This window comes from Mauremys reevesii, linkage group 5 (assembly GCF_016161935.1).
Source record: "Mauremys reevesii isolate NIE-2019 linkage group 5, ASM1616193v1, whole genome shotgun sequence".
Classification (NCBI taxonomy): Eukaryota; Metazoa; Chordata; order Testudines; family Geoemydidae; genus Mauremys; species Mauremys reevesii.
This window is the reverse complement of record NC_052627.1, coordinates 128,464,637-128,480,236: the sequence shown is the minus strand read 5'-3', so window position 1 is coordinate 128,480,236 and position 15,600 is coordinate 128,464,637. Positions and strand designations below refer to the sequence as shown.

Genomic DNA, 15,600 nt, shown 5'->3' with positions numbered 1-15,600 from the left:
TATATGCTAAACATCCTTCCTCAATCACTTTGCTTTATGTTCCATCCTATCCTTGTTCTCTATCTGAATGCTGTCGAGTTTGACTTTAAGATTTTTGTGCCAGAGACTTTGCCCCTTCCTTGTGTGCAAAATGTCAGAGACACCTTTTGTGCTCTGTCTATATAATGCCAATTAGTATTAATAACTGGGATAATGATGTATTTTGATATATTGCAGGATAGGCAGACTTTCCTCCAGTGGATTCTCCTGGATTCTCTGCTTGCTGCTCACATGCTCTTTATCATAAATGTATCATTTTTTTTTTGGTTTTTTTTTTGGTTTTTCCTCCCTAGATCTCCCTGCACTTTAAACAGGTGGAAAAAGGATTTTATTTACAGATTGGGGAAACTGAGTCACAGAGGTGCAGTGATTTGCCTAGATTTTCTCTTGGCTTGATCCAGTACCTATTTAAATGTATTGAAAGACTGCATTTGACTTCAATGAGCATTGGATCAGATCCACAGTGAGTCAATGACAGGACTAGGAATAGAAGCTAGATGTCCTATGAATAGCGTACAGGACTGGTAGGTGAGCTAACTCTTGCCTCTCTGCAGAATCCGAGACAGAGGATCCAGGGGGCCTGGCACACATGACGATAGAAGTAGCTATCCTCCCGTAACTAGCAGCTTTGGGGAAATTGCAGTGAGGCAGAAATCAGGAGATTGTTGGGCTTAGTTTGTGATTCTAGGGGGTGTTGGTGTCCTGTGACATCCAGGAACTCAGACTAGTTGATCTGGTGGTCTGTCACAGGTCACTCTGGTCACCACTAGGACGGTGTTTCCTCCTGGCAGTTCTGGGGATTAGCTTGGTCAGGCTGACACCCCTTCCAGCGGTTATAACCCATCAGTTTCTTCTCTGCAGTCCATTTCTCACTCTCAAGAGCCACAGTATCCTCTCTGTAACTCAGCCCTCCAGCCAGGTTACTGTTGTGGTTTCCCCCAGAGTCTGGCAAGAGAACCCGGGCCTACCCTCTTCTCTGGGTTCCAGCTCAGATACCCTCTACACAGCAGCCAAGGTCCATTTCTTACACCTTGCTGCCTTTTCTTGAGCCACTTCCATATCTTATGGCCTTCCCCACTCCTCAGGATTTGCCAGACTTTTCACTCCCTTCTCCCAGGGAGTAACTTTAGGCAATTTGTCTCTGCAACCCCTCAAACATTCCCATGCAGTGGCTGCAGACTTCTCCCTGCTGCCCCTCTGCTTTCAATTTCCTGTATTTTGTAGATGCCCCACTTGTGAGGGACAGGAGAGCTTCTCTCTAATTAGCAGCCTCTAATATAAGGCTCCCCAGTTTGCAGCCTAATTAGCCGATTGTGGGATCATGGGAGACTTTAACTTCCCAGATATAGACTGGAGGACAAGTGCTAGTAATAATAATAGGGCTCAGATTTTCCTGGATGTGATAGCTGATGGATTCTTTCACCAAATAGTTGCTGAACCAACAAGAGGGGATGCCATTTTAGATTTGGTTTTGGTGAGTTGTGAGGACTTCAAAGAAGAAATGGTTGTAGGGGACAACCTTGGTTCAAGCGATCATGAGCTAATTCAGTTCAAACTAAATGGAAGGATAAATAAAAGTAGATCTGTGACTAGGGTTTTTGATTTCAAAGGGGCTAATTTAAAAAAATTAAGGAAATTAGTTAGGGAAGTGGATTGGACTGAAGAACTTGTGGATCTAAAGATGGAGGAGGCCTCGATTTACTTCGAGTCAAGGTTGCAGAAACTATCAGAAGCCTGCATCCCAAGAAAGGGGAAAAAATTCATAGGCAAGAGTTGTAGACCAAGCTGGATGAGCAAGCATCTCAGACAGGTGATTAACAAAAAGCAGAAAAAGTACGAAGAGTGGAAGGTGGGAGTGATCAGCAAGGAAAGCTACCTTATTGAGGTCAGAACATGTAGGGATGAAGTGAGAAAGGCTAAAAGCCATGTAGAGTTGGACCTTGCAAAGGGAATTAAAACCAATAGTAAAAGGGTCTATAGCCATATAAATAAGAAGAAAACAAAGAAAGAAGAAGTGGGACCACTAAACACTGAGGATGGAGTGGAGGTTAAAGATAATCTAGGCATGGCCCAATATCTAAATAAATACTTTGCCTCAGTCTTTAATGAGGGTAATGAGGAGCTTAGGGATAACGGTAGGATGACAAATGAGAATGAGGATATGGAAGTAGATATTACCACATCCGAGGTACAAGCCAAACTCGAACAGCTTAACGGGACAAAATCGGAGGGCCCAGATAATCTTCATCCAAGAATATTAAAGGAACTGGCACATGAAATTGCAAGCCCATTAGCAAGAATTTTTAATGAATCAGTAAACTCAGGGATTGTACCGTATGACTGGAGAATTGCTAACGTCATTCCTATTTTTAAGAAAGGGGAAAAAAGGTGATCTGGGTAACTATAGGCCTGTTAGTTTGACATCTGTAGTATGCAAGGTCTTGGAAAAAATTTTGAAGGAGAAAGTAAAGACATTGAGGTCAATGGTAATTGGGACAAAATACATGGTTTTACAAAAGGTAGACCATGCCAAACCAACCTGATCTCCTCCTTTAAGAAGGTAACAGATTTTTTAGACAAAGGAAACACAGTGAATCTAATTTACCTTTATTAACTAAATTGGAAAAGATGGGGATCAATATGAACATTGACAGGTGGATAAGGAACTGGTTAAAGGGGAGACTACAACAGTTCATACTGAAAGGTGAACTGTCAGGCTGTCAGGAACTAGTGGAGTTCCTCAGGGATCAGTTTGGGAATCAATGTTATTTAATCTTTTTATTACTGCCCTTGGCAAAAAAAAATGGGAATGTGCTAATAAAGTCTGTGAATGACACAAAAATTGGAGGTATTTCCAATACAGAGAGGGACCAGGATATCCTACAGAAAGATCTGGATGACCTTGTAATTTGGAGTAATAGTTATAGGATGAAATTTAATAGTGAAAAGTGCAAGGTCATGCATTTAGGGATTAATAAGAATTTTTGTTGTAAACTGGGAATGCATCACTTGGAAGTAACAGAGGAGGAGAAGGACCTCAGAGTATTGGTAGATCACAGGATGACTATGAGCTGCCAATGTGATATGGCCGTGAAAAGAGATAATGCGGTCTTGGGATACATCAGTTGAGGTATTTCCAAGAGAGATAAGGAGGTGTTAGCACCGTTATACCAGGCACTGGTGAGACCTCAGCTGGAATATCGTGAGCAGTTCTGGTCTCCCATGTTTAAGAAGGATGAATTCAAACGGAAACAGGTACAAGGAAGGGCTACTAGGATGATCCAAGAAATGGAAAACCTGTCTTATGAAAGGAAACTCAAAGAGCTTGGCTTGTTTAGCCTAACCAAAAGAAGGCTGAGGGGAGATATGATTGCTCTCTATAAATATATCAGAGGGATAAATACCATGGAGGAAGAGGAATTATTTAAATTCAGCATCAATGTGGACACAAGAACAAATGGATATAAACTGGCCATCAGGAAGTTTAGACTTGAAATTAGATGTAGCCAGACAGAGCACCTGAGCATGAAGCACTCAGATCCTGGTGTGGTTTTGCAGGGACTGTAACTTGCAATTTCCACTTACTGATAGGCCCACTGCTCAGTGAGGAGGGAGAAACAGTAACAGGAAACTTGGAAATGGCAGAGATGCTTAATGACTTCTTTGTTTCGGTCTTCACCGAGAAGTCTGAAGGAATGCCTAACATAGTGAATGCTAATGGGAAGGGGGTAGGTTTAGAAGATTAAAATAAAAAAAGAACAAGTTAAAAATCACTTAGAAAAGTTAGATGCCTGCAAGTCACCAGGGCCTGATGAAATGCATCCTAGAATACTCAAGGAGCTAATAGAGGAGGTATCTGAGCCTCTAGCTATTAACTTTGGAAAATCATGGGAGACGGGAGAGATTCCAGAAGACTGGAAAAGGGCAAATATAGTGCCCATCTGTAAAAAGAGAAATAAAAACAACCCAGGAAACTACAGACCAGTTAGATTAACTTCTGTGCCAGGGAAGATAATGGAACAAGTAATTAAGGAAATCATCTGCAAACACTTCAAAGCTGGTAAGGTGATAGGGAATAGCCAGCATGGATTTGTAAAGAACAAATCATGTCAAACCAATCTGATAGCTTTCTTTGACAGGATAACGAGTCTTATGGATAAGGGAGAAGCGGTGGATGTGGTATACCTAGACTTTAGTATGGCATTTGATATGGTCTTGCATGATATTCTTATCAATAAACTAGGCAAATACAATTTAGATGGGGCTACTATAAGGTGGGTGCATAACTGGCTGGATAACCGTACCCAGAGAGTAGTTGTTAATTGTTCCCAATCCTGCTGGAAAGGTATAACAAGTGGGGTTCCACAGGGGTCTGTTTTGGGACCGGCTCTGTTCAATATCTTCATCAACGACTTAGATGTTGACATAGAAAGTATGCTTATTAAGTTTGCAGATGATACCAAACTGGGAGGGATTGCAACTGCTTTGGAGGACAGGGTCGTAATTCAAAACGATCTGGACAAATTGGAGAAATGGTCTGAGGTAAACCGGATGACGTTTAATAAAGACAAATGCAAAGTGCTCCACTTAGGAAGGAACAATCAGTTTCACACATACAGAATGGGAAGAGACTGTCTAGGAAGACAGAAAGGGAGAAAGGGATCTAAGGGTTATAGTGGACCACAAGCTAAATATGAGTCAACATTGTGATGCTATGATTTGAGTCAACAGTGTGATGCTGTTGCAAAAAAAGCCAACGTGATTCTGGGATGCATTAACAAGTGTGTTGTGAGGAAGACACGAGAAGTCATTCTTCCGCTCTACTCTGCGCTGGTTAGGCCTCAACTGGAGTATTGTGTCAGTTCTGGGCACCACATTTCAAGAAAGATGTGGAGAAATTGGAGAGGGTCCAGAGAAGAGCAACAAGAATGATTAAAGGTTTTGAGAACATGACCTACGAAGGAAGGCTGAAAGAATTGGGTTTGTTTAGTCTGGAAAAGAGAAGACTGAGAGGGGACATGATAGCAGTTTTCAGGTATCTAAAAGGGTGTCATCAGGAGGAGGGAGAAAACTTGTTCACCTTAGCCTCTAATGATAGAACAAGAAGCAATGGGCTTAAACTGCAGCAAGAGAGATTTAGGTTGGACATTAGGAAAAAGTTCCTAACTGTCAGGGTAGTTAAACACTGGAATAAATTGCCTAGGGAGGTTATGGAATCTCCATCTCTGGAGATATTTAAGAGTAGGTTAGATAAATGTCTATCAGGAATGGTCTAGACAGTATTTGGTCCTGCCATGAGGGCAGGGGACTGGACGCAATGACCTCTCGAGGTCCCTTCCAGTCCTAGAGTCTATGAATCTATGAAGGTTTCTCACCATCAGAGGAATGAAGTTCTAGAATAGCCTTCCAAGGGGAGCAGTGGAGACAAAAGACATATCTGGCTTCAAGACTATGCTTGATAAATGTATGGAGGGGATGGTATGATGGGATAGCCTAATTTTGGCAATTAATTGATCGCTGACTATTAGCAGTAAATATGCCCAATGGCCTGTGATGGAACACTAGATAGGGTGGGATCTGAGTTACTACAGAGAATTCTTTCTTGGGTGTCTGGCTGGTGAGTCTTGCCCACGTGCTCAGGGTTTAGCTGATCGACACATTTGGGGTTGGGAAGGAATTTTCCTCCAGGGCAGGTTGACAGAGATTTTTTTTTTTGGGAGGGGGGTTTGCAATCCTCTGCACTGTGGGGCACGGGTCGCTTGCTGGAGGATTCTCTGCACTTTGAAGTCTTTAAACCACAAGCTGAGGACTTCAATGTCTCAGGCATAGGTCAGGAGTGGGTGGGTGAGATTCTGTGGCCTCTGTTGTGCAGGAGGTCGGATTAGAATATCATAATGGTCCCTTCTGACCGTAAAGTCTATGATTAGGCCCCTGGCCTAATTCGGCACTTGTAGGGCCAGTGTGGGGAGCACACTGCATCACGTGGTTCTTTCTGACCTTAATTTCTATGACCTTGGTAACATGGTAGTTTGCAGACAGGACTATACATATTTGTGTAATGTTAAATATATCCCCTTTATTTTTCATGCAGTAGTACCATTGGAGGGCTGATGAGGGATAAGGATTACCTACCTTTACGCAGCCTGCTTGGGTTACAGGGGCCAAGGCTATTTTTGCCTAGAACTTGGTAAAGACACAGAACTGAATACTTAACTTTTACAAGATAAATATTAGCACATTTATTGCTTTCCAAAATGACTATGGAAAGGCTGCAAAAATTGTTTTTAATCAATCCAGTAAAAGTAATGGTGCATAATACCTATTAACTTGATAATGACTTCTAATGGCACAGAGTCCATGCATACTGACTCTGATGCACTGAAGACCACATTCTTGCCTAACGAGAGAATGGACAGGACATGAAATGCTTTGCCAGAGGATGAACTCTCCCTGAGAGGTGATTGCATTGCTCCTGATTCCTTTGAATAAACACAAGGAACCAGGGCCGGCTCCAGGGGTTTTGCCGCCCCAACCAGCCAAAAAAAAAAAAAAAAGGGGCGCGATCGCGATCTGCGGCAATTCAGCGGGAGGTCCTTCGCTCCGAGCGGGAGTGAGGGACCCTCCGCCGAATTGCCGCCGAATACCTTGAAGTGCCGCTCCACTACGGAGTTGCTGCCCCAAGCACCTTGGTAAGATGGTGCCTGGAACCGGCCCTGCAAGGAACAATAGCTCAGAACAAACTCTTTTTTTGAGCAAACATAATGACCCGATGGAGCTTGTCACAGAGATGCTCTTTCATTTATGATAAAGGGAGTGTGCCAAAGGAATCTTCATGGTGAATATTTTGAGAGTGTCTGTTCTCCCTGTATTCTGTGTCAATAAACACTCCTGGGCAGACTGGCAGAGAAAGGATGGTCCAGTAGTTGGGGTGGTAGACGAATTCAGAAGTCCCATGTCCAAATCCCTGCTGTGTCACAGACTTTGCGTTATTTGGCCTCTATCTCTGCCTCAGTCACTTTCCCATTCATTAAACAGGGCTAATATCACTTCCCTACCTCCCAGGAGTGTTGCAAGGACAAATATGTTCAAGGTTGTAAGGTACTCGGGTATGACAGTGATGGGGGCCAAGTAAGTACCTTAGATAACTTCTCAGAGCTATAATTCCTGCTGTTTGGGTGTGGACAATTCTCTTGTACTAATGAGTGAGCAGACCTTTCCCTTGGCTGTACATACAGTTGCTGTAACAAAGCTATGAAGTCAGCTAGAGGAGGCCATGATGGACGTTTGCTTTTGAAAATATATCTTCCGGTGTGGTGATGTAACTGGGCAGATGTCTGGTCAGAGGGCGAAACAAGTGAGTCAGCCACCATGTGGAAGTAGCCGCTCTTAGAAACTTAAGAGTCACAGTAAATGGATGGATTCTAGCATGTAACCCATGAATTGTATCTTCTGCTAATTCACAGGATTCACCTTCATTGCTAAGGCCTAGATTGTGCCTTGTAGCCACAGTCCATAGAAAAAGGTGATATGGAGCTTAGAGGCAGGACCATCAGGGGCTGCAAGGCAATACCTTCTGCCAGGCCTCTCTGCTGTCCATGCTATGAAGGGAAAAGGGTCATTATGTCCTCCACTCCACATCTGTGTAAGAGCCAGCCAGCATATGTCCTGATATAAAGTGACTTAAACACATCTTGGGTGCTTTACTCCTCTGGACTCACCCTGCATTGCATATGGCTGCTGTGGATGGCAGGTGATTGACAGTGGCATATCTTGTGGCTAGCTTCAGGGTCAGTTGCTGGTTCTGCTTGGCTCCCATGTTTTAAGTTAATGGCCCTAAGCTACGCTGTAGAACTGCACTACTCATATTTGCTTACCCAACTCTGTGAAGTTCTCCAGATGGAAAAGAACTATGAGTGCAGTTGGGCCCATCTCTCAGACAAGAAAATTGAGAGACCGAGAGGATAAAGGCATCATTGCCTTGGAAACACTTCTGGCCAGAGGGCCTGGAACCTAGAGACCGGTGTCTGATTCTTCTCACAGCAGGAACGCCTTTGAAATCAATTGTGAGTGAGCAGAGAATTGGGCTCTATTTTCCTCATTTTTACAATGATGATATTAATATTTATCTATCTCATCATGGAGCTGTGACGTTTAACTGACAATGTCTGTAGTATCTTTTGTAAAGATACATTCTCCTTTGGCATTAGACACTAGATTTGATCAATAATGGAATTAGACACTAGATTTGATCAATAGTGGAATTGCATTTGCTTCTGTAAATGCTGTAACAACTTCTCATCTTGAACACACACCCTCCTGTATCTTTAAATTTACTATGTTGTCTTTTTTTAAGGGATTTCAAAACTGCTTTTATTAAGCTCACCTTTGTACATACAATAGTGTTGATAGTTCTCTTGTATACACAAAGCCATATTTATTTTCCTGACATAACCTCTGAAATAATTTCATCTTTAATTTATGCTGAGATTGTTATATTCTAGCAAAATACTGTGTTCCAAGCACTTTTCCCACTTCTACACAAATGTTTGACTTTGGAAACAATATTTAGTATGTAATAAGTGTTCAAAAATGTACGTATTGTTGGCAAGATATTGCTACTCATACTTCAGCTGAACAGTACCTTAGTCCATGAGTAGTCCTACTGAAGGCAATGGGACAACTCAGAGTAATATGTTACTCATCATGAATAAGGGCATCAAATCTGTCATTCCGATGTTTCTCTGCATTTTTAAAACACCTGTACTCTGTTGTATAAGGTCTTGGGCCTCCTGAATGCCGAATGTTGAGGGCTCTTATCTAGGTGAAAAGTGCACTCAGCATTTTGAAGAATTAGGCTTTAGTACCTATGTCTCAGAGACCTTATTACCTTCTCCAGTTTTCTTGTAGAAGAATTGGTAAAAATGTATGTAACTCTGTACCAAACCAAGCTGCAAAACTCCTGTAATCAGAGAAGCCATCCTATGAATGTGTGACAGCCACCAATTTGGCTAAAAAGCCAGGGATTGAAGTTGGGATATCCAGAGATAAAAGCATGAACTGCTACAGCTTGAGTAAAAGAAGCTACCTTTCTCCTGCTGGGGCTGTAACTTATTCATAGCCTTCGTCAGTCCACCACAGAGGGCCACCTGTATCCTACAGTGGGGAATGGATTGCACGATTCTATGGGTTTCTTCCGACTAATATTAAAAAAAAAATTGACTAAGGCAGCGAGAAATAGTTTGGTAGAGTTCTAATGACCAATTTCAGTAAGTTGGAAAGGGAATAGTAGAAAGCTAAATAAGTGAGACTGGGAGTGCTCTTTAAAAGCTAAAACAGGATTGGGTTTAGCAGCATGCTGTCAGTTTCATGAGACAAGCAAGCAATTTTCAATAATGATTTTTTCCCCTGACACAAAGTACATGTTAGAATGCAAAGTTGCACATTTTTTTCTGGGGGAGAAAAAAAGGGGGGTGAGCTTAAATAATTCACTTTGAATAATGTGAATGTAGCCTCTTTTTTTGAACAACTCTGTTCAGCACAAAAATCATGCAGTCAAAAATAATCACATTCATGACTTCACGCTGACAAATATCCTGATGGTGCCTTCTGATTCCTATCAAACGTTTTCCCATCAAGAATTACAAGCATTGCTGAAAATTGTTCAAAACAAGAAACTCGCTATCAGGTTTCACCATCAGGCGCCATCATATCTGCTAGCATATTTTAACCTAATGCAAAGTTAGCACAGGAGAATCTCTGAAATTAAAGAGAGATTTAGTGGAAGCTAGAATCTTTCCCCCTCCAGTTCTATACGGATGTGTCCACAAGTTATAAAGCAAAGCAGGAGTTGGTTTGGAAGTTTCTAATTACATATGTCTTAGCTATTGCAATGCTTCTGACTCCTTGGCTTATTCCTATAAGTACCAGCTGCTCATTCAGGCCTTGGTTGCCAGCAAAGCACTTTAGACTTCCATGAAAACCTAGCCTTAAGCAGCTTGGGTGTGTAACTCCCATTGAACTCAGTGGGACTCCTCTCATGCTTAAGGTTACGTGCTTTGTTGAATTGTAGGGTGACCAGACAGCAAATGTGAAAAATCGGGATGGGAGTTGGGGGTAATAGGAGCCTATATAAGAGAGAGACTCAAAAATCTGGACTGTCCCTATAAAATCGGGACATCTGGTCACCCTAGTTGAATTGAAGCCTTATGTATCACACTGGGGAAATCTGATGGTTATTCAGGCCCCATGTAGTCTTTATCTGCCACTGGTGAAGCATCATCACCCTTATGAGCTAGAAATACATGCAGCCCCCCCAAATTTAAAGTTATTTAGGTTGCAAATTCAAACATTTGAAAATTGGGGAATGCTAGCTAGGTTCCACAGACAAACATTAATTGTGCCTCAGTGTGTGTGTCCAAGCTGGGCACTTAATCAGGCAGGGATCCTACAGAAAAATAGTATATGGAGATGTAATTAAAGGTTGTATCATGCATATAAATAAAGGGATATCTGTAGGGCACTACCAAAATATTAAATAAGTTGTAGTGACTCAGAATAAAAATGCCTAACAATGAGATATTCTAGAACAAGATAGGGATAAGATCATAATTGCAGGTGATTTTAACATGAAATATTAACTGGAACACTTAGTCAGAAAAGGAAGTTGTAACCCTTCTGCCAGGTGGATCCCGCAGCAACCAGGTCCAGGTTCAATATCTAGGGGTTCCTTTCCATTGATTCAACACAGAACTGGCCTGAGCTCTCACCCCAGTAACCGGGGAAATTTATACACCACCCCTGGGTGCCTCTGAGACAATACTTCCCCACTCGCAAGCACAGAGTCTGAGTGTAGAAAAACTTTTAATAAAAGGAGGGAAGTAACTGGGTGTTAATTTGGGAAAACACCACAATCAGGGGTCATAAACATAAACCATGGGTAAAAGACCCACCCACAAGTAGGTTGGGCAGTTCCCTTTTCCCCTCAGGTTCTTAAGTCCAGCCACCCAAAAGTTCCTTTCACGTGTCCAACCTGCCTCTGCACCCCACTCACAGTTGCTGTCCTTGATCTGCAGAGCTCACCTCTCACCCTGGGTGGGGTAAAGAGGTACCTTACTCGCTCCGCCGCTCGGGCACTCACTTGGCTTAACAAGGTTCTTTCAACTAAGGGAGGCCCCCTCATTTGGGACAGGTTCAGCACAACCCTGCTTTCCTGTACTCCTACAATAATTCCAACACTGGTAACCAGATTGCACTATCCCTGAATTCAGTACTAAGGTGATTTGTACTCAACACCAGCCAAAGTTGATCACTTTGACACTGCTATATTTGTTGAATATGTAAGCAGAGCAGGAGCCAGGGGCGGCTCTAGGCACCAGCAAAACAAGCTGGTGCCTAGGGCGGCAAAATGTAGGGGGCGTCCCCTGCCGCCGGGGGGGGCGGGAGGCTGGGCCGGCGGACCTGCCGCAGTCATGCCTGCGGGAGGTCCACCGGAGCCCCGGGAGGACCGGACCTGCCGCAGGCATGACTGCGGAGGGGGCGCTTGTCCCGCGGCTCGGCTGGACCTCCCGCAGCCGTGACTGCGGCAGCTCAAGCGGAGCCGCCGGACCCGCGAGCCGTCCGCAGCCGCGGGAGGTCCAGCCGAGCCACGCGGGACCAGCGGTCCCTCTGCAGTCATGCCCGCGGGAGGTCCGCTGCTCCCGCGGCTCCGGGGCGCCTCCCGCGCATGACTGCTTGGGGCGGCCAAAAAGCTAGAGCCGCCCCTGGCAGGAGCAAACTGTATTTACACAAACACACCCAAGTCATTCCCCTTCCCAGCTAGCTGTCAGGGAAACATTGATTCAGACATTGCTTACGGAGTGAAAGCAGAAATGATAGATCTAATACATAATTTTGAATCAAGGTGTTAAATACTCTAGTACTGCTAATTATACATGCCTGGATTTCATCTTCAAAATGACTAAGACAAGATAAGGTAAATTTGAAGTAATCTATCCATTAATATCAAATGAGGATAATATAATTATATCTGGCCCAGTCTGGAAATAAAAGCTGGTTAATATTATGAAGAAACGTCTTTTGTTTAAATGAAAATGGAAATGCTTATGAAAGGGCCATTTTTAATTAAACATCTTGGCTCAGCTGATGAGAGAATTACTTTTTAAATAAGTATCAGAGGGGTAGCTGTGTTAGTTTGGATCTGTAAAAGCAGCAGAAAGTCCTGTGGCACCTTATAGACTAACAGACGTATTGGAGCATAAGCTTTCGTGGGCGAATACCCACTTCATCAGATGCATTCATCCACGAAAGCTTATGCTCCAATATTTCTGTTCGTCTATAAGGTGCCACAGGACTCCTTGTCACTTTTTAAATAAGGTGACCGATTCTTTACTGAGTGGTGTGATGGAAAAATTAACCACGCGCTGTGTTTGGATCAGAACAGCCTGAGGCCCACTTTATTACAAGCATGCAGCCAGCCTAGCTGGCCTGTCTACCAAAGGAACACAGAAGCTTATATAGCTTAAAACCACATTTAGTCAAACACACTTTTCATTCGTAATATCTTTTTAAACAGAAAAAACAGCTCCTTATTAGGAATACAAAAGCAACAAGCTTTCTTGTTGTTTATCAGGTTCTACCTTTTGCTGTTAAGGCTTTTAGCGATTACAGTTACATTTCATTTTGCAAGACTGGCATTTTTCATTCTTTCTCTTCTCCTGCCCCTTGTACACAGTTATTTTAATTAAAGTTATCTTGGTCAAAGCTTGGGCCTGCTCAATTTTCCCAAACAGTGGGCACTTTGTATTTTGCATTGGGGGCTAGGCATGCAAAGTTGATTTAGATGTTAATGGGAAGTTTTCCCCAGTATAGGGGGAAATCTTTTGAGTGGCCACTGCAACCACTTGCAGCTTGTGCTAGAGGTATGCGCATGAAAAAATGAGGTGTGACCATACAGCACAATGTACAGATGTACAGAAGATCCCATTACAACATTTGCTTGTGTTTTTAATTGGTGTCAATTCATTAGTGGCACAGGCAATGAGGCTCATGTCTTTTATAAATGTATACAATAAACAAGAGAGGTAGCTTTGATGAAACATTAACCAACTTTTTATTGAATGGCTTTTGCCATTTTATAGACTTATTTGAAACAGTTAACTATCATATGCTCAACCCATCGTGATTTTATTTGTGATACTGATGCCAATGGACCAGACTTGAAGTTGTCTTTTTGTGACAAGTTCACTGTGAGTATGAAGGAATGGTGCAGCAGGTACCATCTAACAAGCATGCAGATACAGTTTGCTGCTGTTGGTGAGAAGATTTAGGAGGTGCCAAGGGCTTGGGAATGGGGTGAGGCCCTTCTACCTCTCTCTCATCAATTCTAATCCAGTTTGGCAATGACTCATAAGACGTTCTGGCTGTTTAATGGTCTCTGGGAAATAAGTTAGAGATCTCAGTTCAGTTTCTAGTGAACAGTTGTCCTTGCACCATAAAAGCACAAACACAACTGGCATTAACTGGCATTCCTGTTGATAGTCTCCATAAAGAGACCAAGAATTGACCTTTTCTTTCAGCTCCATGGATGTTTCCCACTGGTCAGGATAAAGGCAAACAAATAGGGAAGAAGACTGCACTGTTCTGTGGATAAAGAAATCTTCAACCCCCAGGGCTGTCAATCCAGCATAATTTCCCTGACATAAGCAAAAGGAAAAAAGGAGATCCAGATAGGTAGGTGTGACATACTTTGACTTGAGTTACTGATAACCACTATAGAGGATATGAATCAACCTGTAGATTTGACATAGATCCATTATTTTGAGCTGGCTAATCAGCATGTAGCTTGCTGGACTTCTGTTTCAGCTTGACTTGGAGAGTTGGTTAGAAAACATAAAACTGTTAATTTATTTGTCTCTAATCCAGATGAAAGAGCAGAGAGGGTGTATCAGACCTAAGCACAAATGCTGCTGATAAAAGTGCATCCGTTTTCAAAAGCTGAATCTGAGAAACTGAAAGAGGACCCAGAATGGATGGCGCATCTGCTCAACTTGCTATGATATTTTCTTCCCTAGAAATAAGCCAAAACATGAAGCTTTTGCTCAATCCCCAAATCTTTAGTGGGTCACGTAAAATGAAACCTGCTTTTAGTCTTGGGTTTGAGCAGGGCTGGCTCCAGCTTTTTTGCTGTCCCAAGCGGTGGAAAAAAAAGAGAGAAAAGAAAAACCAGATTGAACTGCTGCCGAAGTGCCACCGAAGAGGAAGAGAGGGACTGAAGGACCCACCGCCGAATTGCTGCCGCAGACCCGGATGTGCTGCCCCAATAACGGGCAGAGTTCTGCCTCTTTCTATTGGCCGCCCCACGCACCTTCTTCTTTCGCTGGTGCCTGGAGCTGACCCTGGGTTTAAGAATCCAGAACCTGATGCATGAGGTTCTGAAAAAAAAAATATCCAACAATCACAATTTTTTTTCAAACCAAAACCTGGCCCCATCCATCAATCTCCACTTGTCCCAGAACCACAAAAAAAAAAGTAAATAACAAGCTGAATGCATGTTTTGACTATACTTAATTTAAATTGGTATAGGCCTACACTAAACTTGATTTGTATACAAGAATCAATTCGAGCTTCACTTGTGAGACATTTGCATGTTTGGACCCTTGGCAATGATAGAATTGTCATACTGGTGGTGATGTTGGAAATGCAAGTTCTGTTTGAAGCAGTCTGTTCCAGTAGTAGTCCAAGATTGTTCATATATCCTATATCTACACTCCTGTCATGGAAGGATCACATGTCATGGTGAGCGGCTAAATTGGTCTCCTTATTCATTCAGTCCTTGTCCTATATGCTGAAATTGCCAACCCAGGTTCCTGATTCAACAAACTATCCTTGTTCATCTAAGCACTTAATTTTAAGCACATACTTAAATCCCATTGACTTTAAATACATGCTTATATGCCTTGCTAAATAAAGGCCTTAGTCAAAACTGCTGCTTAAATGAGATTGGGGAAAAGATTTTATTGTATTAAGCCTTTATGGACATAATGTTTTGTCTTATATCCTTCTATCTTAATTTTGCATGAAGTTTTGGAAGTGTCTTCTCCTTCCAACAATAAGCAGTATCCTTTTTCTCATACTCAGCCCTGCGTGTGACCCTGGCTAGTGACTGTCAAGTACCACTTATCTTCCCTTGTATCTGAGACTTTAAAGACCACTCACTGGGAAGAGGAAAAATTGAATGAAACCGCACGGTGGTTCATGTAAATACTTATTTATACTACTAGCCCCATTGACTTTAATGGACCAAGTTGCATGACTAAAAAACATTTCCACAAGTAAGGGTTTTCAGGATCAGGTCCTATATCATTATTCTGTCATTCAGGGAGCATTGATTTCTTTCAAGACTACTTCCGTTTGCACATAATGAAAGTTCTGAATAGTTGTTGTTTTTTCCAACCTCCTTGCTCAGCTGATCATCTAATACCAGAGGAGTGTAAAGCATTATTCCAGTGTATAATTACACTAAATAGATTACAATAGGCATTCTGTAGCTTTGCCTGGGACAGA

The 15,600-nt window shown here is 42.5% G+C and overlaps 1 long non-coding RNA gene across 5 annotated transcripts in view; it reads left to right on the top strand.

The window, feature by feature from the left end:
• Positions 1 to 15,020, top strand: part of LOC120405930 — a 105,763-nt gene extending 90,743 nt beyond the window's left edge. For all 5 annotated transcript variants that reach the window (XR_005598999.1, XR_005599001.1, XR_005598998.1 and 2 more), the window contains 2 exons: positions 13,614 to 13,767; positions 13,960 to 15,020. This is a non-coding gene — a long non-coding RNA (uncharacterized LOC120405930). The remainder of the gene's footprint in view (positions 1 to 13,613; positions 13,768 to 13,959) is intronic.
• Positions 15,021 to 15,600: the final 580 nt, after the last annotated feature.